At 42.0% G+C, this 13,856-nt stretch overlaps 1 long non-coding RNA gene and 2 other non-coding genes across 3 annotated transcripts; all 3 read right to left on the bottom strand.

The window, feature by feature from the left end:
- Positions 1-2,778: 2,778 nt before the first annotated feature.
- Positions 2,779-5,866, bottom strand: LOC116682852 (uncharacterized). The gene is made up of 2 exons (XR_004330491.1): positions 5,784-5,866; positions 2,779-2,936 (listed from the first exon to the last, which is right to left on the bottom strand). It is a non-coding gene; the product is annotated as an uncharacterized LOC116682852 (long non-coding RNA).
- Positions 5,867-11,060: 5,194 nt separating this feature from the next.
- trnal-uag (transfer RNA leucine (anticodon UAG)) lies at positions 11,061-11,142 on the bottom strand. The gene has a single exon. It is a non-coding gene; the product is annotated as a tRNA-Leu (tRNA).
- A 1,058-nt stretch (positions 11,143-12,200) lies between these two features.
- trnay-gua (transfer RNA tyrosine (anticodon GUA)) lies at positions 12,201-12,288 on the bottom strand. The gene is given in 2 exon segments: positions 12,201-12,236; positions 12,252-12,288. It is a non-coding gene; the product is annotated as a tRNA-Tyr (tRNA).
- Between the last annotated feature and the right edge of the window lie 1,568 nt (positions 12,289-13,856).

Raw genomic sequence — 13,856 nt, 5'->3', positions numbered from 1 at the left:
TTCCAGTTCAATTCAGAATACAATTTAAATCCCTTCTCCATACTTTCAAAGCCATCCATAACTTGCTCCTCCATATCTATCAGAACTCCTTCGGCGTGCCTCCCCTCACGCTCCCTCAGATCTTCATCTCCTCCATCCACCTCACTGTCCCCCCAGCTTGACTTGTCACCATGGGACCAGAGCCTTCAGCTGCTCTGCTCCCCAGCTCTGGAACTGACTCCCCCTGTCCTCCGCAGTATCGACTCTCTCCCCCTGTTCAAACCAGACTCAAAACCACCTGTTCCAGCTTTCTTATTTGTAAATACACTCTTCCTGTCTTTTTCATAAATGTTTATACTTTTCCAGTTGCCGGTATCTGTCTTTTTTTGTCTGTAAAAGCCACCCTGAGTGCTTAGAAAGCCTGTTAAATAAATGTATTATTATTTTTATTATTTTTCAATAAAGTATTTGTTTTTGCCTTGCGAAAGTTTGTTCCAATAACATTAGAATATGTGGGTGTGGGACGCCACGGGTAGCTAGAGTTTGGTGAAGAAGGCGTTTGCTGCTGCCTGTCATTCCCTCTCTCTCTCCCTTACACATCTTCAGCGTGTCCTATATAAACAACAGGAGTTGGTGCAGATTGAGGGATATGAACTGTCACTCATCAATAGGAAACCATCAAAGGGTGGGGGGTTGCATTTTATATTGACCAAAGATTTCAATGTCAAATAGTTACTAAAATGTCCTTTGTTTTAGATACAGTGATTATTTACATGGAGTCTGGTGGACTATGCTGCTCTATACACGCTAAAAATAGTGATTATTTACATGGAGTCTGGTGGGTTTGGTGATGTTTTATGATAAACTACAATGATCTTACTCTTAACTAAAAAGCTCTATCTCTGTAGGGATCCATCCCATAATGTTGTCACACACTTAGAATAATAATCTGAGCTTTCACAGCACTTTTAGTGGATGGAAACGTTCTCTTATCAAGGAGTTTAAACAAAGAAACGGCAGGAAGGATAAATCCACCCATCAAGTCACAATATTCAGCACGAGGCCTTGTTTATTTTTTTTATGTATTTAATGGTTCCACATTACAAAACATTTAAAACAATTCAATCCTTGATGTTATTTACAATTTGCTTTCTATATATCTGATTTTGTAAAACATCATCAGGGTCTTTAATTCAGTCTGAACAGACCTCAACAGATTTAAAACCCACATTCAGTCACAGAAAAGTGAAATGCAGACAAAGATTATTAAATGAAATTCCAACCAAGTTGGAAAACATGTTAAACTACAAAACAATAATTTGAGAGCGTACAATTCAAAATGGCTGACTTCTAGTATGTTGGTAATGAGGAGAGACAAATTTAAACAAATTTGAATTTGCGCTTATTAAACTCACAATGCTCAAAGGTTAGAGTTTTTACCAACTTTTGGATGTTTAGAAATATATAAGGTTGACAAAAATGTATCCTTAAAGAAATTACACTGACTTCTTGTCAGCCCAAATTTCTTTTATATTTATAGAGATGAGAAGAAAGTTTTTACCAAAATAAAAGTTTCAAACATGTCTACGTTTTCCCAACTAAAACATCTTTAAACGTCTTAATGTTTCTCCTTTGGCCTTCTCCTTCCCCACGGTGGGTACAATGAGGTTAGGGTTGGGTACCGAAACCCGTTGCTAGTACGGCACCGGTGCCTTAACACCCGGTATCTATCGTACCGAAAAGTAACGGGGATTTAGGGCCTCATTTTGGTGCTACTAAAACACCGCGCTGCTTTTTTCCATCTAGTGGTGTTTTTGTCATTTAGCAGCAATTTACTACAGAAATATGTTGCTACATTTTTTTATTTATTTGGACCATATAGCAATAAACAAGCCGTTCTAAATGTTGCTGACTGTCTTTTGTGCTCCGTCTTTTTTTAAATATTAAATTTAAAAAATGTATTTTTAAAAGTATGGTTCAGGCACCGATTCTGGTCCCTAAATGGTAAAGGGTTCTGAGGAAAGGCAGAAAACAGTCCAGCTGATCCACAATAACATACATGTTGATCAGAAGATAAAGTTTACTGCTGGTCAGCCTTCAATTGTGAGAGAGTCAGAATATAACAAACAGCTATCAGGGCATGAGGAGGAGGAAACAGCTTGGCTCTGAAACATGTTCACAACGAGGCAGAGTGAATGCGTTGGTGAGTTTTAAGGCTACTACTACGAGAAAAGGTTTTCCCCACATTGTTCACACCAGTACGGCTTCTCTCCAGTGTGAATACGCTGGTGAGATTTAAGGTTCCACTCTGAGAAAATGTTTTCCCACATTGTTCACAGCTGTACGGCTTCTCTCCAGTGTGAATACGCTGGTGAGTTTTAAAGGCATCCCCACGAGCAAAGGTTTCCCCACATTGTTCACAGCTGTAAGTTTCTCTCCAGTGTGAATGCGCTGGTGAGTTTTAAGGCTACCACTATGAGAAAAGGTTTCCACCCCATTGTTCACAGCTGTAAGGTTTCTCTCCAGTGTGAATGCGCTGGTGAGTTTTAAGGTGACCACTCCGAAAAAACGTTTCCCCACATTGTTCACACCAGTACGGCTTCTCTCCAGTGTGAATACGATGGTGAGTTTTAAGGTGACCACTCTTGAGAAAGGTTTGCCCACATTGTTCACAGCTGTACGGCTTCTCTCCAGTGTGAATGCGCTGGTGAGTTTTAAGGTTACCACTATGAGAAAAGTTTTCCCACATTGTTCACAGCTGTACGGCTTCTCTCCAGTGTGAATGCGCTGGTGAGTTTTAGGGTACTTTTGTAGTATGAAAGCTGCCCCCACATTGATTACAGCTGTACGTTTCCTCTCCAGTGTGAACTCTCTGATGAATCTTAAATATCCTGATGTTGTGAGGATTTGTCACAGTGCTGACAGCGGTGACGTTTGACTCCTCTTCCTCTCCGTTTCTATCAACAGAGAAAAACCAAGAGAGTGAGTTGCCATGCTGTAGAGCGCTATCTTAAACTAGAAACAACTTTAGAGCATGTCTATGGAACATTGTTTGACTGACGCATTACCTTTCTTAATTATCTGCCAACATCACTATTATGGAGTTGCTTTATGAAATGTAACATCCCAGGTTGGTTAGTTTGTGATAAATAAACTACTTTTGATCAATTTTGTGTGCCTCCATTTTGTTGCCAGCCTTTAGCCAGATGTTTAGTAACAAATGGGGGATCATTCAGGATGTTTAGTGTCGGGAAAGTTGTAAAAGATTTTAAGCTTTCAGTGGTATCTGTAGGGGTTACCGTGTTGTCTTCATGTTGCTGGAACAGCTCTACTCCAGTAAAGTAAATTGGAACCATTGTCCCTGAAGCCATTAGCAATGAGGGCACCAGTTGACCTTTGACCTTTTGTTTGAGGTTGTCGTTTTTGCTAAATCAAATGGGTATAGCCAGCAGTATTGTGTAAGTAAGTATATGGTAGTGTAATGTGGTATTGTCCACACAAGCTCCATTTCCTCAAGCATTTCTGAAGCTCAGCAGAGCTTTCTGCTGTGCTCTGGAATAAAACTGCTGAGGATCACTGACTCCTCTGAAGAACACAGGCGCATATGTCGTGGTCATGGATGTTTAAAAATAGCTTTGATGTACAGTTGTGTTCAAAATAATAGCATCACTAAACTCATAATCATATTTTTTGGTAAAAGTGATATTTCTACAAGGCAAATAATAAAAGTCCTAGAAACCAACAGTCATGACAGCATGCTGCTCATTCTGTGGAATTGAATCTGTAATTGAAAGGAGCATGTTGAAAATAATAGCAGTGTTGTGTTCAATTAGTGAGCTGATTGATTCTGTGAAGAAACAGGTGTCAGTTTATGGCCAATATAATCTATATACTGTATATATACATATTTAAGGAAGGAAGGAAGTACATGTTGTGCATGCTGGTTATAGTGCATTTCACGCTGAAATACTCAGCAAAATGGCTCGTTCCAGACATTGCTCTGAGGAACAGAGGACTTTGATTAAAAAGTTGATATGAGAGGGGAACACATATAAAGAAGTGCAGAAGATTATAAGCTGCTCTGCCAAATCATTTCAAATGCCTTGAAATGGCATCCAACGCCTGACCGACGTGGGAAACAACCAAAGGACACATTGACTGGCCAACGGAGAAATGGAGCAACATCTGGGGACTGATAGAGGGAAACTGTTCTTTTGGGTCTAGGAGCCACAGACAGTTTGTCCTCCGACCCCCCTGCACTGAAATCAGCCCCAGTCCATTGTGAAGACAGTAAAGCATGCTGGTTATGGGATGTTTCTCATACTGTGGTGTTGGGCCTGTTTATCACATACCAGGGATCATGGATCAGTTCCCATACATCAGAATACTTGAAGAGGTCACGTTGCCTTATGCTGAAGAGGAAATGCCTTTGAAACGGGTCTTTCAACAAGACAAGGACCAAACACACCAGGAAGGAGCAAAGTCTTGGTTCCAGATGAACCAGATGGATGTATGGAGGGGCCCCAATCCCTGGACCTTAATCCCAGAGACACTTGTAGGGTGACATCATAATGCTGTTTCTGAGGCCAATCCAGTAATGCAGAGGAATTATGGGATGTTAGTTTCAATGGTCCTGGGCTGGAATACCTGTTCACAGGTGACTCCAGGCAACACAGATATGAAGCAGTTCTCAGAAATAATGGTTATGCAACTAAATATTAGTGCAGGATTAAAACGCTGACACATTTTCCCAGTTTATACAGTAAACATTTGAGTTTGTAAAGAAAAATGCAAATACTGCTAATATTCCTTTTTTCATTTCCTGTAAAGGTAGAACACAGACTTGATCCATGTTGGTAATGTTCTGATTTGGAAATGAATGGGCAGTGTTCCTAATGCATTGGTATTATGGAATTAAAAGCTATTCTAAGGATTTGGAGCATTATTCACTTCTTTAAAAACACTGCTGTTATTCTGAACACAACTGTATGTAAAGGTTTTGGATACAAAGATGTAATGATTGGTCGAAAGGGGGTGGCTCATACACCTCCCCACAAAATACTGCATGTCCATTGATCTGCGTTTGTAGATCACAGACAGAGTGAGTGAGTTAGTAAGGCGCCATGGTGTAGTAAGCTAAGTAAAACCAGAAGCATCATTCACAGCATGTCTGTGTCTAAGTTCCACTGCTGCATAACCATGGTTACGCTCTGTGTGTGTGTTAATAAAGTTTGGATTGAATATCTGCGTGGCCTTTTTGTTGGCGGCCTTGAGCCAGGCAGGAACAACCGGGGATGGTCTGGGATGGTAGTGCTGGAAACTTTCTTTGTGGGAGTGTTTGACTCCCAGTTGAACTTGATCTAGTATCTGTAGGGGTCATCAGCCTCTCCGACTCAGGGATTGGTTGGCACTCTTTGTTTCTTATTAGATCAAAAATCTAAATTTGATCACAAAAAATAATACTCTACATGAGAACCATAATCCAGAAATACAAAGCATGAATATATTGTTGAATCTGTTAAGTTAAATTGGTAGAAATGTATATTACAATAAACCTGACTGCACATTATATGAAAGGCACAGAGGATTATCCACACTGATTTTTCCCGCCTTTATTTAACCGTGTTGCCCCCCCAGACACTATCAGAGGGCCGCAGTTTAATTGACTACCGTTTTTCTTTGAGGAATTACGTATGATACATAAATCCTAAAGACATTTGTTAAACCCTCTGTGTGCATTCATTAGTATTGAGATTAGATTTTTGGGACTCTTCAGTCTGGAGTACCTTCTTTCCTTCACTCACCTCCTCCTCCCTGACACCTTTCCTCTTGCCCTCCTTCTTCTTCTCCTCCGTCTCCTCGGTCTCTGCATGTACTCGTGATAAGGTCCAGGTCCAGGTTGTCTTGTGGCTCCCATGTGTTCTCCTCACTGAAAGGTGAGTGCAGACAGAAGAACATCTCCTCACACTTTGTTTTTAGACAATCCATTCTTACTCTAATTGTCATTCCTATTATTCCTTTTTTCTATTGCCATCTTGGGTTATTTGTGGGTCTGCAACATAGTGTCAAAATACCAAACCTTCAACTTTGGGGGCATGATACCACGCTGACACCTATTTGCAATATGTAAATATATTATATATCTCAGACCAAGAACACCAAGCATTAATATTATTATATAATCATAATATAATAATTATAATAATAATATTATATATATATTATACTTACTCTGAGAACCCCTTCCATTTTCAGCAAACTCCACTCTTCCCTTCACCACTCTGCGGTCCAAAACTTCTCCACCACATATTCCTCTTCTTCCTCTTCCACCTCCTCCTCCTTCTTGCGCTTTTTTCCTGCTCTGGTCGCCAGCTTGCCGTCTGCTGAAGGTGCCTTTAGTAGACCCAAGGAGGGGGAGGGGGGACATGCAGAGATAATGATACAAGGGTTAGAAGAACTAATGGGAGGTGTGAGTGAATTTGGGGGACGTCTGGTCACCATACTCTAGGGTGCTAGTTAGTGTCTGTTAGCTCACAGGGCTCTAGGGTGCTAGCTGGTGTCTTTTAGCTTACAGGGCTCTAGGATGCTAGTTAGTGTCTGTTAGCTTACAGGGCTCTAGGGTGCTAGTTAGTGTCTGTTAGCTTACAGGGCTCTAGAGTGCTAGTTAGTGTCTGTTAGCTCACAGGGCTCTAGGGTGCTAGTTAGTGTCTGTTAGCTTACAGGGCTCTAGGGTGCTAGTTAGTGTCTGTTAGCTCACAGGGCTCTAGGGTGCTAGTTAGTGTCTGTTAGCTTACAGGGCTCTAGGGTGCTAGTTAGTGTCTGTTAGCTCACAGGGCTCTAGGGTGCTAGTTAGTGTCTGTTAGCTTACAGGGCTCTAGGGCGTGAGTAATATTTTTCCTCTAGGTCGCATCCGCTGCCTCTCCATAAACAAAGCAACGTTGTTTATATCGATATGGTTTAATTTAGCGTTACATGACCCATTTCTTCTGTAAAGCTGTGCCTTTGTTTGTCTCTCACTCTTAGTCCCCCGCAGCCCCCCCCCCCATTCACTAACACAGGCTCCCCAGCAACAGAGACAGAGCGGTGACTGCACCGATGTCGAGCTTCTGACATTTGTCCACAGTTTTAATTATTATTAACACAGCTGTATGTTGTTAAGCATAAGGGGCAAACCTGTCTTCGTAGAGGGACAGCTGTGAGACGGACGAAACCTGCGGACCCATTCCTAAGGAGTCAGTCGTCACTCTCTGAGTACGTCCATCACCCCCCCCCCCCATCCTTCCTAATGAGTCAGCCGTCTCTCTGTGTACGTCATCACCCCCCCCCCATTCATTCCTAATGAGTCAGCCGTCTCTAAGTGAGTACCGTCCATCGCCCCCCCCATCCAATCCTAATGAGTCAGTCGTCTCTCTGTGAGTACGTCCATCGCCCCCCCCCATCCATTCCTAATGAGTTAGCGCCGTCTCTGTGAGTAGCATCCCATTGCATAACCCTCCCCCCCCCTCTCCCTAGCTCTCTTTATCAGTTATTGTTGAAAACAAGTGAGTCATTTTTTTTTAAATATATCCTAGGCTATTTCAGATAATTTTCATTTCCACGTGTTGCAGCTGTATATATGTACAACATATAACTTCAACATAAGAAGAATGTAGCATAATATGGATGTGAAAGCAGTTATAAATACCTTATGTGACAATATAATTAGTTTTAGTTAAAATCAACAAATAACCGTGATAATAATCGTGATCACAATATTAATCAAAATAATCATGATAATCATTTAGGCCATAATCGTGCAGCCCTACATATAATACGGAAAGTAACGAGGAGGTGAAGCTAGCCTCGTTCTTAGCCTCGCTCTGGACCAGGTTAGTCGCAAAGAATTAATCACCATGGTAACTTGGCTGGGTTTAATTTAACCTGGTTTTGTGCAACCGAGTCAAAGCTCAAATCATCCAGGATAACTTGAATATCCCGGCTTAATCCCTTATCCTGGTTTCGTGCAACAGGCCCCTGGAGGGGGAAAAACCAGAAGGCACATAACACCAGATCAACATCAAAGGAACAAAGGTGCGTTCAAAGCCTCGTGCTGCTGGGCCAGTGGCTATCATTATGAAACAGAACAGCCTCTCCAGTCTGATTGGTCCGTTCTCTGCAGTTCAACAAATTATCTTACTGGAACATTATTTATTATCTTAGTGCTCATGCTACTGAAGAAAAGAAGGAGAAAATGATGCCGCTTCCCTACCTGTAGGCGCTCCTAAACCTTCACCGCCCGTCCTTTCCTGTCTTGTTAATATTCCTGTAGTCCGGAAGTGTCCCCAGATGTAGAGAATTCATTCAGGTTAGGAGTATTGTCCTGTAGAGTCCGTGCTAACTAGCTGCTAACTTCACGTGCCGACCTCGTTCCGTCTCCTCGCCCTGCACCGTGTTGCTGGGTATGATTGTTTTCCTCATGTTGCTGCCTACACAATCAAACTATCCCCGCCTTTTCCGGTTTAGTTTTCACCCCGGGACAGCCCCCGACATCCAGCAAGCGCTCCCACTGTGGAGCGCCAATACGCTGCGTCATCTCTCTGAGCGGCCATCTTAGAAACAGCTCTCATTGGCTATCAACACGCTAATCAGGCCAGTTGTAGCCAATCACATTCTCTTTCCAGGGGTTCATCGCTTGATAGGAACATCCAATGGGAGCCTAAGCCCCGCCTCCCAGAGCCAGCAGGCTCACACATGTGATTTATGAAAACAAAGCTGAGTGAGTTTTTTCATGTCATCTTTATTGCAAAAATAGGAAACAGAACACTAATGACATATAAAAGTATATAATACAAACATAATGAACATAATACAATACAATTTTGCCAGGGGAAGCTTAAAGGCCGTTAAATAATGAAGACCATATGTTAAGTTTTATTGCCTTCAGAATCAGAATCAGAAATACTTTTTGATTGCCCCCAAGGAAACTCTGTGTTGCAGTTGCACAAATAGTATAAATATCAGAGTAGAAATACAAACAAAGAAATATAAGGAGTGTGGACATGTATGGTATTTACATAGTTAAACGAATGTTACTATACATTATTTGCATAATTAACATAATTTAGGAATTGCAATGGTAAAAAGTAAAATAATAATAATAATAATAATAATTGTAGCAGTTGAGTATTGCAGACATGTCAGGCCAGTGTTATTGCACAAAACAGATAATACAGATAATATTGTCCAGTTTCAACCTCTGTAAGTGTCTTAGAGCCAGGAGTTATAAAGTTTGATGGCCACAGGCAGGAATGACTTCCTGTGGCGCTCTGTGGTGCATTTTGGGAGAATGAGTCTATCACTGAAAGTGCTCCTGTGATTTAGCAGCAAGCCATGGACGGGTGCGAGACATTGTCCAAGATGGCATGTAGTTTGGACAGCATCCTCCTATCTGACACACCACAGAGAGTCCAGATCCCCCCCACGACGTCACTGGCCTTGCGAATCAGTTTGTTGAGTCTGTTGGCGTCCGCTACCCTCAGCCTGCTGCCCCAGCATGCAACAGCAAACAGGGATAGCACTGGCCACCACAGACTCATAAAACATCCTCAGCATCGTCCTGCAGATGTTGAAGGACCTCAGCCTCCTCAGAAAGTAGAGACGGCTTTGGCCCTTCCTGTAGAGGGCTCGAGTGTTCTTGGCCAGTCCAGTTTATTGTCCAAGTGCACTCCCAGGTATTTGTAGTCCTCCACAGTCCACACTGACCCCCTGGATGGAAACAGGGCTCACTGCTGCCTTGGCTCTCCTTAGATCCACCACCAGCTCCCTGGTCTTTGCCACGTTGAGCTGTAGATGGTTCTGCTCACTCCATGTGACAAAGTCCCCCCCCCCCCCCAGCTCTGTACTCAGCCTCGTCCCCCTCGCTGATACATCCACCACAGCAGAGTCATCAGAAAACTTCTGAAGATGGCAGGACTCTGTGTGGTAGTTGAAGTCTGTGGTGTAGATGGTGAAGAGGAATGGCACCTGGCTAGAGCTTCAGAAGGCAGGAGATGACAGATTACACATCTGTCACGTAGTCAGTTTGTAGTCTTAAATACCAAGTCTCTTGCTGTTCCTTGACTAGTTTGCCCCCCCCCGCTTTGCATCGCTCCAGGTAAGTAAAAGCAATCTGTTATGCACCTTTGCATTGCACTAAAATGTCCACATTTCGACCTGATCCAACAATAACATTACTTGACACTCACATACATTGGTTTTCAGGTAAAAAATGTTGGTCAGGGTTTAGTTACTGTTTGAAAAAGGAAAATATTGTTAAGTGAATTATGTTATAATTCCAGATGAAGTATTTATGACCCATCAAAGACGACAAAGGATACATCCGCTGTCGGGGGTCTGATTTAAAGGAAATGGTCCTTTTTAAAAGTGTTGGGGTTCTAGCCTTAAACTAATGAGGAAGAATTGGACAAATCTAAGTTAACCAAAAGTTTCTCTTTCAAATGTTACATCTGTATCTGCCAAGTCCTGACCATTCCCCTGACCGCGGCGGTGAGAGCGACGAATCCTAGCCACTAGACCATCAGGGAGTCACATCTTCAAGTTTGTCTTTGTAGATGTGAGTTTCCTTTTCACTTACTGGAATGACTCATATTGTTTTAGGCGAGGAATGGCACCGTAGTTTTAGATGTTAAAATGTGCGCACAAGAAAGCTGAGAGATTACTGTGGGGAAATGGAGAATGACTAGGTTAACTGAAGATTTTAAATTTGTGAAAATTAACAGAACATATAAACCGTTAACTATACGGGCATATCACTATACCTGCAGTCTCAGTCTTTGGATGATAGTGGTAGCGTATGCGCCCCGTCATAGTTACCGACAATTTTGTTGATGAATGAGTATTTCACATTGAACACTTAAGATTGGGTGTTCATTTAAAAACAGGGAATTGCCAGTAAAGATAAAAACCAGATTCAGCAAGGAGTCTAAAACACGTTGTCACTAATGACTTTAGTCACTTCACCAAGCTATGTCATAAGAGTATAATGTAACTGATACAATTCAAGTCAACATATGGTTTGTCCTCCACTATGTAACATCAGCAAATGGCAGTGGTGGGATTTGAACCCACGCCTCCAGAGAGACTGGAGCCTAAATCCAGCGCCTTAGACCACTCGGCCACACTACCTGCATGTATCAGTACTCCACATCATGCGAAACACAGGGACCGTAACTAACGGTATATTTGTCAATGTCATTGGAATAAACTTTCGCAAGGAAAAAGCCAATACTTATGGAAAATGTTGTCACTCTTTGTCATTTTTCTCTGGCATTGTTGATTTAGAATATTGTAACCAGCATTAATGAGTAGATTTGGTCTTCACTGTAAGAGCATTACTCCTCTCCCACTGCCAACTATTGTTCCAGAGACAATAGATATACAGTTTTAGATTGGAAGGTAACTGTCCAGACCAAGACTTCATTAAAATACCTCAAGTGTTCAAAACAGTTTGTCAAAATGGGAAGGTCATGTTTTTGATTACAAATTCCAGCACAGTGGTTCATTTACCATTCAAAAACAAAAGTACAATCATGAACACATACTACTTAGACAGAATGAACCTGGTCAGGTGGCAATGAAAGAATTCCAGAGACGTGGACCCTCTGGCACAGCCATACTTGGTCAGGACAACACCCCCCTTCTTGATGTGCTCCATGCGCACCTGGTCCAGCAGTGGCACCACCATGAGGTCCCTTCCGTTTGCCCCTCCCAGTTGCTCGTAACAGAGAGAGGTCCCCTGCATCCCACTCAAATATGCAGGCAGAGAGACGGCTCATGAAGGTGGGACCAGACGTGAGATTTTTTTCGCAGCCCACGCTCACGTTCAAATTGATAAATGCCGTACTCTGCGTAGGAATCGGCGTACCCCCGTCCTACGCCTGCTTTAGGTCGTATGCACATTTCATAAATAAGGGCCCTTGTGAGCACAATGAAGATTTCTTAAAAAAAGGTTTGTACTTTATAGTTCTAGTTTTTTTCCAATTCTTCTGGTCACACTTGGCACTATTTCACATGGTTTGTCTGTAGTTCTCTATTCTGTCAGGGCTTAACGCTGTCTCCCACACCTATTTTTTTTTTGTTTCTTGTTATGTCTCAGGAAGAAGTATTGTGCTTTTAGGTCAACCATCCATCAGAATCAAAAACACTTTATTGATCCTTGAAGGTAGCCTCTGGAAAAAAGGTGCTCCTTCGAGCCGGACTTGAACCAGCAACCTAAGGATTTCAGTTCTATACCTCTACAGTCCTCCGCTCTACCAACTGAGCTATCAAAGGGAGTTACCACAGCCATATGCACTTTTCATTCTGTGAATGTGAACGTGATAACACGGGGCCTCCCTGGATCTGACAATCTTTAGGGGATGTAGCTCAGTGGTAGCGTGCATGCTTCACAGGTTTTTATGGTTGATCGTATGAAATTCTTTCATATTGGAACTAGTTTTGCTTGAACACTGTGACAACACATATCCTGTACTGGATATGGAGGCACTGACTATTTGTCTAATCTTCTGGATTTTGTCTATGAAGAAGGAGGCAAAGTCATGGCAGGCCTTGTTAGATAACAGTTCAGATGCTACTGGTACTGGAGGGTTTGTAACCTATCGACAGTAGCAAACAAAGCACATGTTAATATGGTTTCCAGAGGTAATATCAGAGAAGACCTCCTTGTCTTCGTTAGTTCCATTATAAATGCAAAGTCTCTCTTAAGCAGAAGAATGCGTTTGGATTGGTAGAAAATGGAGATGGCCGTTGCCAAGAGGAGGCGCCTTTTTGATTGACAAGAAATGATATGAAGTCTCTCAGGATTGGCAAAAAATGGAAGGGAGCTTTGAGTTTGATTGGTGAGAAAAGAAGATGAGAAAGTGGACAAATATGTTCTGAGTCATGACAAAGCATCTAGGGTTGATCTTAGCCTTTGTGTGAATACATAGGTCTCCACATACATTGTTTTTATTAAGATTGACGACCAATTGTTAGTTTTTACGAACTTTCCCAACCATTGCAATTGCTTTCATAGCTTTGTGGCACAGTAGGCAGCGCGTCAGTCTCATAATCTGAAGGTCGTGAGTTCAACCCTCACACGGGCAGGTGTTTTAAAAATAAAAAACACATCGGATGCGGAAAATACATGACAGCTGATTGAACACTGGCACAGAGCACATCATGGAAGTTGTGATTCACGGTTATTTCTGAGATCAACAATCTCAGGAAGGCTTTTTACAATCATTGGGAAAAATGGGAATGATGCATACCTTAATAAGTAGACTTCCAGAGTATTTGCATAACAAAGGCATAAGCATGGGCGTTGTGATAGATGGTGTTGTTCATCATTGTTTCTGAGATCAACAATAACTTCAGAAGTTTCGAATTCAATGGCTACCTATGGTTTCTTTCTAGGAGCGGTTCAAAATTAAGTTGCACTATTTTGTCTAATTGCTTAGGTCATAATATTTCCAGAGACTTATTTCTCTCAGGTAGTTATAGATATGGTCAAATGAAGCTTCATTAAGCTTTCTGAACAATGTTCTTCATTTTCTGAACCATTCACTCAGTAGTGTTGTATTATTGGTTGTGCATCTTGATTGCCCTAGAGGTCTCTCAGTCCAGCACCTCTCCGCTCATCTTTGTTATTCCTTACACTGTCCAGCATAAATCACTGACAACCATACCTCAACTCATCCATGCATACACATTCACCACTGACTAAACTGACTACCACCATCATTGAATTGTCCATTTCTTTTGTTGTAGTAATATAATCGCATTTCCTTCAACCTTTGCACACGGTCTTTTGTCCTGGTTGTGTCCATGAGGTCATGACCAAGCATCTAGGGTCAGTCTAC

The sequence above is a fragment of the Etheostoma spectabile genome, unplaced genomic scaffold, assembly GCF_008692095.1.
Source record: "Etheostoma spectabile isolate EspeVRDwgs_2016 unplaced genomic scaffold, UIUC_Espe_1.0 scaffold00018857, whole genome shotgun sequence".
In the NCBI taxonomy this organism is placed as follows: Eukaryota; Metazoa; Chordata; class Actinopteri; order Perciformes; family Percidae; genus Etheostoma; species Etheostoma spectabile.
This window is presented reverse-complemented; position numbering and strand designations above follow the sequence as displayed.